At 34.3% G+C, this 12,791-nt stretch overlaps 1 long non-coding RNA gene across 1 annotated transcript; it reads left to right on the top strand.

Annotated features, from left to right (window-relative positions):
* Nucleotides 1-7,731: 7,731 nt before the first annotated feature.
* LOC126690939 (uncharacterized) lies at nucleotides 7,732-8,600 on the top strand. Its single transcript, XR_007644780.1, has 2 exons — nucleotides 7,732-7,858; nucleotides 8,377-8,600. It is a non-coding gene; the product is annotated as an uncharacterized LOC126690939 (long non-coding RNA).
* The last annotated feature ends 4,191 nt before the right edge of the window (nucleotides 8,601-12,791 follow it).

Below are 12,791 nucleotides of genomic sequence, written 5' to 3'. Positions count from 1 at the left end.
AAAATGCTGTTTGGATCATTGGTTGAGTTGCATATTTGATTGCATTCATATCTGTGTTTTTCTATTCTTGAAAAATTGTTTTTAAGCAATCTCGACAGCTACTCAACACCTCTCGATACCTGGCTTATCTATTGAGCTCATCTGTTGTTTTTCATTGCAATCTCAATAACTCTCGATAGTTTGGTGGATCGATCGAGAAACCTCCTGTCCCCTCGATAGCTCCTCGATCCATCGAACTTATTTTGCTGTGGACACCTCTTGATAGTTGCATCTGTTGAAGCTTTTAAAGCTCGACACCTCCATCTGTCGAGAATTACTAAACACCTATATAAGGGTTCAAATGCGATCTGATCCTCATTTTCTCGATCTCTCTCGATTTATCAGCATCTTTTCACCTCCCAAACCTCTCTCACTCACTCCTAACCTCTTCCTCAAGGATTCTTCAAGCTTATTCAAGTTTTTCTTCACTTGGTAAGTTTCTAATCTCTCATTTTCATGCATTTCATGCTTTGTAACCTAAGTTTTTAGGTTTTTTTGAAAATTTTGGGTTTTCCAAAATCAAAGAGGTTTTTGTGAAATTTTTGGGATGGGTTTTGAAGATTTGATCTTAAAAACTTCATGCGTTGCATCTCATGAGCATTATAACTATATTGTCATGCATTTAGATGTGTGCAACTGATTGTGTACTGGTAGGTTTGGATTGGGCTCAGCCCATGATGCAATTTCCTTTGCATGTCACATGTTCATGCATTTCCATGCATACGTTCCTTCTTTTCAATATATTTTGATATATTTGAATTATTTAGGACTTTTTTGATTGTCTTTTTCTCCCTTTCTCTCTCTCTTCTGTTTACGTTAGTGCGTCAATGGGAAAACATAAGTCTGCTCCATCCCAGAACCCTCTTCGTTTCGGGGCATCTTCGTCTTCTCATCTTACCCCCTCTTCTATTCGGTTCCGTGATGAGGATGCTCGAAAGGACTTCTCGGAGAACTTCTCTAGACGAGGTGTTCATTCAGAACGCCGAGTCATCTTATCAGATTTCTCTGACACTGACCTACCCATTGTCATTCACAGTCAGGGTTAGGAGTCACTATGTGACATCTCGGTCACCTGTCCTTCCGTGCTGATCCAGGAGTTCTACTCCAACATGCATGGACTAGATACTTCTGTACCTCTTTTTCATACTCGTGTTCGAGGTACGCATATAGTGGTCACACCAGATATTGTATCCAAGGTGCTCTATGTTCTGAGGGTAAAGCATCCTAACTACCTCGATTGTAAGCATATGAGGACTGTGTCCAAAGACAAGATGATTTTTTCTTTCTGTGAGCGCCCTTCTGATTGGGGTGATCGTCAGTTTACACCATGTTTGACCTTTGCTAAAGGTCCTAGATTCATGAACACGGTGATGACTTTTGTTGTGCACCCTCTTTCTCACTATAACTCTATCATAGAGCCTCGTGCTCAATTTTTGCTTTCCTTTCTTGAGCATCTCACTATAAATTTTCCTTCACATTTCATTCTTTCTATTATAGATATGTATAGGGATACGACGACCCAAGATAAGCTCATCTTACCTTCAGCTATCATGCGGATTTTACGCCATTTTTTTGTTCCTTTTCCCTCATCTGACCACTTCCCCGTTATGTGTGCCATTGACTACACTACCGTTAAATGGAGCGAGGCACAATTTCGATCGAGGCGGTCTGGTATGGCAACTCCTCCCACTCCTTCAACTCCATTCACCTCCGCTCCTTCTACTTCAGCGGAAGGTGTGACTCTAGATGCCATCATGGCGTAGTTTCAGCTCATAGATGCTCGCCTTGATACACTCTCTACTGAGTTGTATCAGGCTCGCTTTGGTGGTTTTGTGGAGTCTCCCTCTCCTCCTCCCAAGGCACCCGAGGCATCCGAGGACGATGACGATTCCGACGACAACAATGATGGTGAGGATGGAGATGCCTTTTTTTGTGAAATTGGCATTTAAGGTAGGACAAGATAATCAATATCGAAACCTCTTAAATATAGGATGAAAAATTGTCAAAAAATTTTAAAGGGGTTCCATTGGTAGTGAGTACTTTAGCTGGCCTACTTCATTCAAAAGTTGATGAACATCAGTGGAAATCTATTTTATATAATGAGATATGGAATTTAGAACAAAAGGAAGGTGACATCTTGCTCGCATTGAAGTTAAGTTACAATCAATTTTTTGGCCTGTATTGTAGCCCACTGAGAATCTTGTGCGCTAGATGTAGAAAATGTCGTTTTGGTGCTTAGGGTTTGTTGTTGTCGTTTTTGAGAGAATGAAGAACTGTAGCCGCACTTTGTATTATTCCCTAATAATAGTGAAATCTTTGTAACTCCGTGGACATAGGCAAATTGCTAGGGCACGTAAATATTTTCTTGTGCTTGTGACTGTTTTTTTTTTTTTCTTTGGCGTGTGTTTTTTCTATTTTTTGTTTCTCCCAAGTTGGGAATTTCAGGTTAAATTCCCTACAGTATAGTACCAAGATATGGCTTTTGAATTGCAAAACAGGTTAATGAAAAATTATTATTTAAAAAATGACTAATTTATTTTTAAAATTTAAAATAATATTTAATAAAAAATGACCTATTGCAACGAGATTTTCAAAGTAAGTCTTTGCAATATATGAAATTTATTGCAATGAAAATCTAGTGTTGCGTAAACCTATTGGTTTTTTTGTTTAATAAAAAAATAACCTATTGCAATGAGATTTTCAAAGTAAATCCTCGCAATATATAAATCATTGCAATGTATGGATTTTATTCCAACGAAAATCTAGTGTTGCATAAACTTATTGCCTCGGAGTTTATTACAACAGCTTGCATCGACTTTTTTGTCTTTGCAATAACACCTATTACAACAACATTAGTTGTTATTGCAACGACTTATTTCATTGTATTAAGTCTTTTTTCTTTCAGTGCAAGCTAGTGACCATGGGCAGAGTCTTTGGCTAGGGGAGCTCACAGACGTTCTTAAAAATGCTGAGAATGTCCTGGATGAATTTCAGTGCATAGTTCTGCAGAAGGAAGTCATGAAGAGAAACGGGAGCACTAGCAAAAAGGTGAGTCATTTATTTTCAAGTTCTAATCCACTTGCAGTTCATTTTGAAATGGAACATAAAATTAAAGGTATTAGGAAGAGGGTAGATGAAATTGCAGCTGAGAAAGATAATTTCAATCTTGCTCAAGGACATGAAGATAGAAAGTTAAATATGCAGGAAAGGAGGGAGATGACCTACTCCTTTGTTCATCCTCGAAATGTCATTGGTAGGGATGATGCCAAAAAACATATTCTAGATCTTTTGATGCAGCGAGATGCTGGAAGAAATTTCAATGTAATTTCTATAGTAGGGATTGGAGGTTTGGGGAAGACCACACTTGCCAAGTTGGTGTATAACGATGAACAGGTAGTTGGCCATTTTCAATTGAGAATGTGGGTAAGCGTACCTGAGGATTTTGATGTTACATGGTTGATAAAAGAAATCCTTAAATCTGCACTAGGTAAAATTGATGAGACTTTGAGTCTGGATTGGTTGCCAATTCTCTTAAGAGAACTTATAAAAGACAAGAAATTTATTCTTGACTTAGATCACGTTTGGAATGAAGATCGTAAAAGATGGATTGAATTTGAAAATTTGTTGCTTGGTGATAGTAAAGGATGTAAAATCTTAGTGACAAAACGGAATAGCTCTGTTGCTACTATTATGGATACTACTTCCACTTACAATCTAAAAGGTCTACCCAAAGAGAATTGTATGTCTTCGTTTACGAAATTGGCATTTAAGGTAGGACAAGAAAATCAATATCCAAATGTCTTAAATATAGGAAGAATAATTGTCAAAAAATTTAATGGGGTTCCATTGGCAGTGAGTACTTTAACTAGCCTACTTTATTCAAAAGTTGATGAACATCAGTGGAAATCTATTTTAGATAATGAGATATGGAATTTAGAACAAAAGGAATGTGACATCTTACCTGTATTGAAGCTCAATTACAATCAATTTTGGGCCCATTTTGTAGTTCATTGTGAATCTTGTGCACAGGTTGCCAAAAACACTGTTTTGGTGATTAGGGTTTGTTGTTGTCGTTTTTGAGAGAGTGAAAAACTATAGCCGCACTTTGTGTTTTTCCTTGATAATAGTGAAATATCTGCAACTCAGTGGACGTAGGCAAGTTGCCGAAGCACGTAAATATTGTCTTGTGTGTATGATTGTTTTTTTTCTTTGGCGCGTGTTTTCTCTATTTTTTTGTTTTTCACGGGTTGGGAATTTCCGATTAAATTCCCTACAATATAGTACCAATATATGGTTTTTGAAATTCAAAAAAGGTTAATGAAAAAATTATTATTTTAAAAAATGACTTATTTATTTTTTAAATTTTAAAAAAAATTAATAAAAAAATAACCTAATGCAACGAGATTTTCAAAGTAAATCATTGCAATATATTAAATTTATTACAATGAAAATCTAGTGTTGTGTAAACCTATTGCTTTTTTTTTTTAATTAAAAAAATCACCTATTGCAATGAGATTTTCAAAGTAAATCCTTGCAATATATAAATTGTTGCAATATATGGAATTTATTGCAATGAAAATCTAGTGTTGCATAAACCTATTGCCTCGGAGTTTATTACAATATCTTGTATCAACTTTTTTGTCTTTGCAATAACACCTATTACAAGAAATTTATTCTTGTCTTAAGAGAACTTATAAAACACAAGAAATTTATTCTTGTCTTAGATGACATTTGGAATGAAGATCATAAAAAATGGATTAAATTGGAAAATTTGTTGCTTGGTGATAGTAAAGGATGTAAAATCTTAGTGACAGCACGTAATAGCTTTGTTGCTACTATTATGGATATTATTTCCACATACAATCTAAAAGGTTTACCCGAAGAGGATTGTATGTCTTTGTTTGTGAAACTGCATTTAAGGTAGGACAAAAAAATCAATATCCAAACCTCTTAAATATTGGAAGTGAAATTGTCAAAAAATGTAAAGGGGTTCCATTGGTAGTGAGTACTTTAGCTGGCCTACTTTATTCAAAAGTTGATGTACATCGGTGGAAATCTATTTTAGATAAGGAGAAATGGAATTTAGAACAAAATGAAGGTAACATCATACCCGCATTGAAGCTCAGTTACAATCAATTTTTTGGCCCGTTTTGTAACCCGTTGTGAATCTTGTGTGCAGGATGTAGAAAAGGCTGTTTTGGTGAGTAGGGTCTATTGTTGTCGTTCTTGAGAGAGTGAAAAACTGTAGCCACACTTTGTTATTTTCCCTGATATTAGTAAAATCTTTGCAACTACGTGGACGTTGGCAACTTGTCGAACCACGTAAACAATGTCTTGTGCGTGTAATTGCTTTCTTTTTTTCTTTGGCATGTGTTTCTCTATTTTTTTTTTCTCAAAGGTTGGGAATTTCAGGTTAAATTCCCTACAATATAGTACCAAGATATGGTTTTTGAATTACAAAACAAATTAATGAAAAAATTATTATTTGAAAAAATTATTATTTGAAAAAATGACTTATTTATTTTTTAAATTTAAAAATAAATAAATAAATAACCTATTGCAACGAGATTTTCAAAGCAAATCGTTGCAATATATGAAATTTATTGCAATCAAAATCTAGTGCTGCGTAAACCTGTTGCTTTTTTTTTTTTAATAAAAAAAATAACCTATTCCAACGAGTTTTTCAAAGAAAATCCTTGCAATATATAAATCGTTGTAATATATGGAATTTAGTGCAAAGAAAATCTAGTATTGCATAAACCTATTGCCTCGGAGTTTATTACAACATCTTGCATCGTCTTTTTTGTTGTTGCAATAACACCTATTACAACAACATTAGTTGTAATTGCAACGACTTTTTTCTTTGTATTAAGTCTTTTTTATTGTGTTGCAAGCAAGTGACCATGGGCTGAGTCTTTGGCTTGGGGAGCTCAAAGACGTTCTTAAAGATACGGAGAATGTCCTGGATGAAATTTAGTACATAGTACTTTAGAAGGAAGTCATGAGGAGAAACGGGAGCACTAGCAAAGAGGTGAGTCATTTATTTTCAAGTTCTAATCCACTTGCAGTTCGTTTTGAAATGGAAGATAAAATTAAAGGTATTAGGAAAAGGGTAGATGAAATTGCAGCTGAGAAATATAATTTCAATCTTGCTCAAGGACATGAAGATATAAAGTTAAATATGCAAGAAAGGAGGTAGATGACCTACTCCTTTGTTCATCCTCGGAATGTCATTGGTAGGGATAATGCCAAAAAACAGATTCTAGATCTTTTGATGCAGCAAGATGCTGGAAGAAATTTCAATGTAATCTCTTTAGTTGGGATTGGAGGTTTGGGGAAGACCACTCTTGCCAAGTTGGTGTATAACGATGAACAGGTAGTTGACCATTTTCAGTTGAGAATGTGGGTAAGTGTATCTGAGGATTTTGACGTTATATGGTTGATAAAAGAAATCCTTAAATCTGCACTAGGTAAAATTGATGAGACTTTAAGTCTGGATTGTTTGCCAATTCTCTTAAGAGAACTTATAAAAGACAAGAAATTTATTCTTGTCTTAGATGACGTTTGGAATGAAGATCGTAAAAAATGGATTGAATTGGAAAATTTGTTGCTTGGTGATAGTAAAGGATGTAAAATCTTAGTGACAACACGGAATAGCTCTGTTGCTACTATTCTGGATACTACTTCCACATACAATCTAAAAGGTCTACCAGAAGAGGACTGTATGTCTTTGTTTGTGAAATTGCATTTAAGGTAGGACAAGAAAATCAATATCCAAACCTCTTAAATATTGGAAGAGAAATTGTTACAACACAGTTAGAGAAGTTGAGCAAAGTCCAGACTATTATTTTCAAAACAGGGCAACTTGTGTCCTTACTTGAAGCATGTATCGCAAGATTTAAGCACTTGCGGGTGCTTGATATGGGCAATTCATCCTTTAAGGTGTTGCCAAGTTCCATTAGAAGTCTGAAACATTTGAGATATCTTGACCTATCAGATAATCACATAATCAAGCAACTTCCAAATTCCATTTGCAAGCTGCACAATTTGCAAACTTTAGTGCTCAATAATTGCAGCAATCTTGAACAGTTGCCCAAAGGTTTAAGGGACATAATTAGCCTCAGGGTTTGGAGTGTTACAACAAAGCATACATGCTTGTTGGAGAAGGCGGTAGGTTGCTTGGATTCTCTTCGATCTTTGTTGATAGCAAAATGTGAGAATTTAAAATGTGTGTTTGAGAGGATGGAGGAGGGGCGCCTCACCAATCTTCAATCATTGGTTGTTGGAAAATGTCCAAGTTTGACCTCTTTAACACTCAGTATCAAACACGTAACTACCCTAGAGAACCTGATGATTGGGAATTGTGAAGAGCTTAGTTTGACAGATAAAGAAGAGAATCAAGATCTCAAGTTAAGCCTCCAATTGTTGATGATTAGGAGTTTACCTAAGTTGGGGGTTTTGCCCCAATGGCTCCAAGCATCTGCCAACACTTTACAGCACCTAGTGATTGAAGATTGTTGTAATTTCACCGCTTTTCCTGAGTGGCTGCCACATCTGAAATCACTTCAGACACTTAAAATTATAAATTGCCCTATGATCTTTTCTCTCCCGGAAGGGATGCAAGATCTCACTGCACTAATAGAATTTTAGATTTGGTTATGTCCTAAGTTGAGTAGAAAGTGCAGAGAGAGAAGAAGTTAGGAACAAGATTGCTCATGTACCAAGCATTGATTTCGATGAGTATTTCTATGAGGACATTGGAATTTCATAAGAGAGAGATGACGACATCAACGTATATTTACAAGGAGAAGATGATGAGGTAAGGGCATATATGTCTTCTTGTTATTTTTATACTATTATATTCTCTATCTCTACTCTCTCTATTGATTTAAATTAATCCTAAAGCAGGTTATGATTCTTAATGAACCCAAAACCCCTTTTTCTTTTTCTTTTTTTTTTCCTTTTAAAAAAAAATGCCAAAACCCTCTTTGTCCAAATTAGATTTAAAGTAAATTAAAACCAAAAATATATTTTTGCATGAAATTGAATTTCTAAAAGTAAAGGGGCCTTCTAAATCTTTATTTTTTGCCCACCCCTTCGGACCTTCCACAGCGAAAGAAAAAAAAAAGGGGAAAAAGTAGAGAAGAAGAGATTAATCCTATTTAATTAATTGAGGAATTTCATCTGTTTGTGTAACATTATGTTTCTAAGCAAGGTATTGGCACCCAAAAACTTGAATGAACATAATAAGTTTTTATTTATTTATATTTTGTAAATACATTTTTCCTAGTAGTTTTGTTCTTGTAAGTTGCTTATATATTTCGAATTTCATTTCAGGAGTTCAACACAAGTCACAATCAATCGAGTCTAAATGTTGCTCAATTCAAAGTCACATGTTCCTTCCGTAATTTGTAAGCATTTCTTCATTGCAATTTGTATTACAATATGTAAATAAATAAATATTTATTTTATTTAATTTGCTTGTAAGTGATGTAAATGAATAAATATTTATTTTATTGTAATTTGTACTAAATGATGTCAATAAATAAACATATATGTCATTTTAATTCAAAGTAATAGATGTAAATAAATAAGAAGTGATGTGTATACTCTCCTTAACTACATTCTTGTGTATAAAGTTGAGAGATCCATGGATTTGTGTGTGCAAATATTCTTTCTTATATTTATATTTTATGATTCTTCTTCATAAGCATGAAGCACCATGTGTATTAATAGCACATCAGATGGACCCCTCCACCGTCAACAAGCTTAAAGATCAACTTCAATGGTGCCGTATTCCATGAGACAGATGAAGCGGGGCTGGGAGTTGTTGTTCGTGACCACCAAGGAAGGGTGATGGCCTGGCCTCCATGTTCGAAAAAACCAGGTTACCATCTTCCTCAGAGAAGTGGAAGTGTTGGCAGCAGTGAGAGCCATCTTTTTCACTCTTGAACTCCATCTACCCTCTGTTATTGTTGAGGGAGATTCGAAGTTGATTATTTCAGCCTTACAAAGTGAGGAGGAGTCCTTTACTTCCTTTGGCCATTTGATTTCCTCAATTAAACAGAGACTTGAAGTTTTTTCTTGTATTTCTTTTTCGCACACCCGTAGGTCGAGTAACTCTCTAACTCATAATTTAGCTCAGTACACTAGATATATTGATGCTCTCACAGTGTGGATGGAGGAGGTTCCACCACAGCTTCACCATGTTCTTGTAACCAACTTTGGTTGATTTAATAAAATTTCTTCATCTTGATTCTCAAAAAAACAAAAATAAATAAATAAATACTAAAGTGCAGCATTTATTGCTGCTGAGCTCCCATTGCGCCACCTCATCGCCACGTTATTGATCATATAAATATTATTATTCTTATTTTTTTATTTATTCTTATTTTGTTTACAAAAAAATATAAATAGATTATTGACTTTTCATATTCATCTTGAACACTTTTAACGTTACATGTAATTTTGCCTTTACATCTACTTTAATTTATAATTTATTTTTTATTCCTTTTTTTTATAAAAAAAAAAAAAAAGAAAAAAAAGAAAAAGATTTTTCACGTTACACAATAAATTAATTATTATTTTTTTAAAAAAATAATCGGTTGCATTTGAAGCCCCCGTAATCGTTGCATAAAATCTTTAAAAAATATTTTTTGAAAAAATATAATCTATAATCTATATATAAAATAATAGGTGAAGCAGAGAGAGTGTGAAATTGAATTCCAAATTAGAACTCTAATTTTGTGCCATGTGTCTAGAATCTGAAATTGAAGTTGAATTTTGCATCATGTGGCTAAATGTATGTGGGCTCATTCTCATTAAAACCACTTCTATGTATCGGGTCAAGTGAGTTACTGTGCTAATTAAGTTTTTTCTTGATTTTGTAGTCAAATGTGAAAACCAAAGAGATTAATATTGGTGATAAGAACTTGGCTTGGGTACACTGCATAATTTCCAAAAAGATAGCAAAGCTAGAGTTTGCATCTTTGTTATAAATTGCTTACAAAGTTTGCATCTTTACATTTGTACTGAGTTTCGGATTAAAGTGCTTTCTTCTTGGTTCTGACACTGAGTTTTGTTTACTATTCACTTACAAAGTTTGCATCTTGACATTTGTTATAAATTGCTAATATGTGATTAGATGCACATTATGCCTAAAATTCACTATCCTTATATTTAGCTTTTTGTTCAGGTTTGACACCTATAACAATGAAGAAAGCACTGCTGTGGACCGATGGATGATTTGCAGGCTGCAAAGGAACTTAGTGATCAATGGAATCTCATGCAAATTGGAGAGGACCCGGCTGTAGATGTCTGGATGGCAGATGTGAGTCACTATGTTTTTAAAATGTTCAGTGAAAGTAAAGGTTATGAATAATGTAAATTTTCTGGAGAGAGATTTATTATTCTATATTTATGCAAGTTTGGTCGCCTTCTTGGAGTGGATCACTCCACCTTGTCTTTCTACTGAAATTTTTTATTCAGATTGTTACAATTTAATTCGAAATTTTATTTGAATTTTCCTATTATTGTTACTATCATATATTATCATTCCAATTGTTCAATTAAAATCTGAAATTGGAGTCCAATTTTACTATATACGTGTACAATCTAATTATTTTTAATTTTGCTATCATGTGCAGAAGCCAATGAGATGAAATTAATAACACATTAAACATTCATGCTTTGGGAATCAGTAGTACCAATTTAAATCCATTAGACCTACTTCGTGATAATACAACTATGAAGGATGTATAAAAACACGCACAAACCCCTCTCTCTATAAAAAGAGATTGGAGAGAATTTTTTTTATCAGCCATGGAACTTCAGAGGTTTTTTCTTCACACAAATGCCTATCATGTTACAAAATGACCCATCGTAAAACTACAAAATGAGTACAACTCTGAGGGGTTTTTTTTTTTTTTTTTAATTTTAAAATTTTTAAGCTGTGAAAATTTCAATCACCAATAGAGATTGAAGATTCAAAAGCGTGAATAGATCTTTTGGATAAATATTGTCACCAAGGTTCATCTTTCTGTGTAAAATATATATACTGCTAAGTTTTGTTAATGAAATTTTCTAGTTAATAATATGAATTTAGACTTAACTGGGCCTTTTAAACATGAATAAACTCATGATTAATAATATATCCATTCTCGTGCGGTAGCACGGAGCTACATACTAGTCTATTATAAAAATTGAATCTTTAGAACTTATCGATGCACAAAATGGTGACATGTGTCATTTTATTGAAACATTAATGAATGCCATTCTATTTTCATTCTTTTCTCTAGCTCAGCTTTCTTCAAATTGATTAAAAATTTGGCGTTTTAGATTTTCATCCCAAAAGGATGGTGTTTCAAATTAATTGAAAAAAAAAAAATCGGCATTGCAGATAACAACCATCACCTACCTTTCTCTCAAAGCATTTTAGATACTCACTTTTACTCCCTCACCCTTTCCACTCCTCAATTAAATTTGAGTTCTCATGCCCAGGCACAGCATAACCCCCCCCCCCCCCCCCCCCCCCCACCCCCCACCCCCTAAATTAGCTCTCTTGGCCTCCCTCTATCCTTCTTTAAAAGGGGAATATCAATGCTTTCTACGGAACTTCAGGATCACACAAGTAAACTCCAGCTAATTCTCTACGCATGCAAAGTTTTATTAATCTAATGACTTATGAGCACTTAAAGTTAACTATTCCTTGCCCCGTGGGGTTGAGTTTGACTTCCCAATTTGTTTTTTCTATCTTTGTAGGACCATTAGTGGTTGTTCAGGAGAGTTGAGTACTGCTTACACCCTCAAGTATTTTGGAATAGGCTAGATGTGCACAGGGCCTTTCATGTCAACATCTCTCATATTCCTCATAAGTTAAATTGGAAAGCATGCAGAATTTTTTTGGAATGCAACCAAGAGAGGTGACCACGTTCTTGCTTCTATCAAAATTTGTAGTTCTTATCGGTGAAGTTTATAGCACTGTAATCTATTCAAATAATCCTCAAGGTACAGGTCTCACTGTCTTTTTTTCCTATCTTCTTTGACATTATACAACAACATATCACACACAAACTTGACACCGATATATAAACCATCTAAGACTAGGTGCACTGGATTTTCATTCAAAGGTTTGTTGGTTTTAGACAATTTCCCATCATCCTATCATATTCGATTTGAAAATGATTGTTATGTTCTTAGCTGCATGCTTTTTAATTTCAATAAGACAGAAAATAATTTTGCTTGATGAGCCACTTGCTAAAAATAACCTCTTTTATGGACTCATCATCAAAATGTGAGATTTATAAGCAGACTTGATGAATCATTATCACATTTAGTCTAATGCATGAACTAACATTATTACATATTCTCCATTGAAAGAAAGGAAAAAAAAAAGTTATTTGTGTTTTGTATTTAGCTTAATGGCTTGTTAATTTTTATTAAAAAAAAAAATTTAGAACTTTCATTGTTACATTTGAAATCTATACCCCATTGTGAAATCCTTCTATAGAAATATGACATTGTAACATGTTCTCTTTTGTTTACCTCAGTGACATTGCTATTACATTTTTTTTTTTTTTTTTGGGTGAAACAAACACACACACACACAAGGGAGAGGGAAAGGGAAAGAGGTTCTAACACAAAGACATACCACAACTCCACTCAAAAGCCATGGTAACTTTTAAGGGAGGGTGGGGCAAGTTATACTATACATAACACACTCTCTTAAGCAATATGGGACAATTACCCTTTTT

Source organism: Quercus robur, chromosome 7 (genome assembly GCF_932294415.1).
Source record: "Quercus robur chromosome 7, dhQueRobu3.1, whole genome shotgun sequence".
NCBI classification, from domain to species: domain Eukaryota; kingdom Viridiplantae; phylum Streptophyta; class Magnoliopsida; order Fagales; family Fagaceae; genus Quercus; species Quercus robur.
Note: the sequence above shows the minus strand (reverse complement) of the source record. Positions and strands in the feature narration are given on the sequence as shown.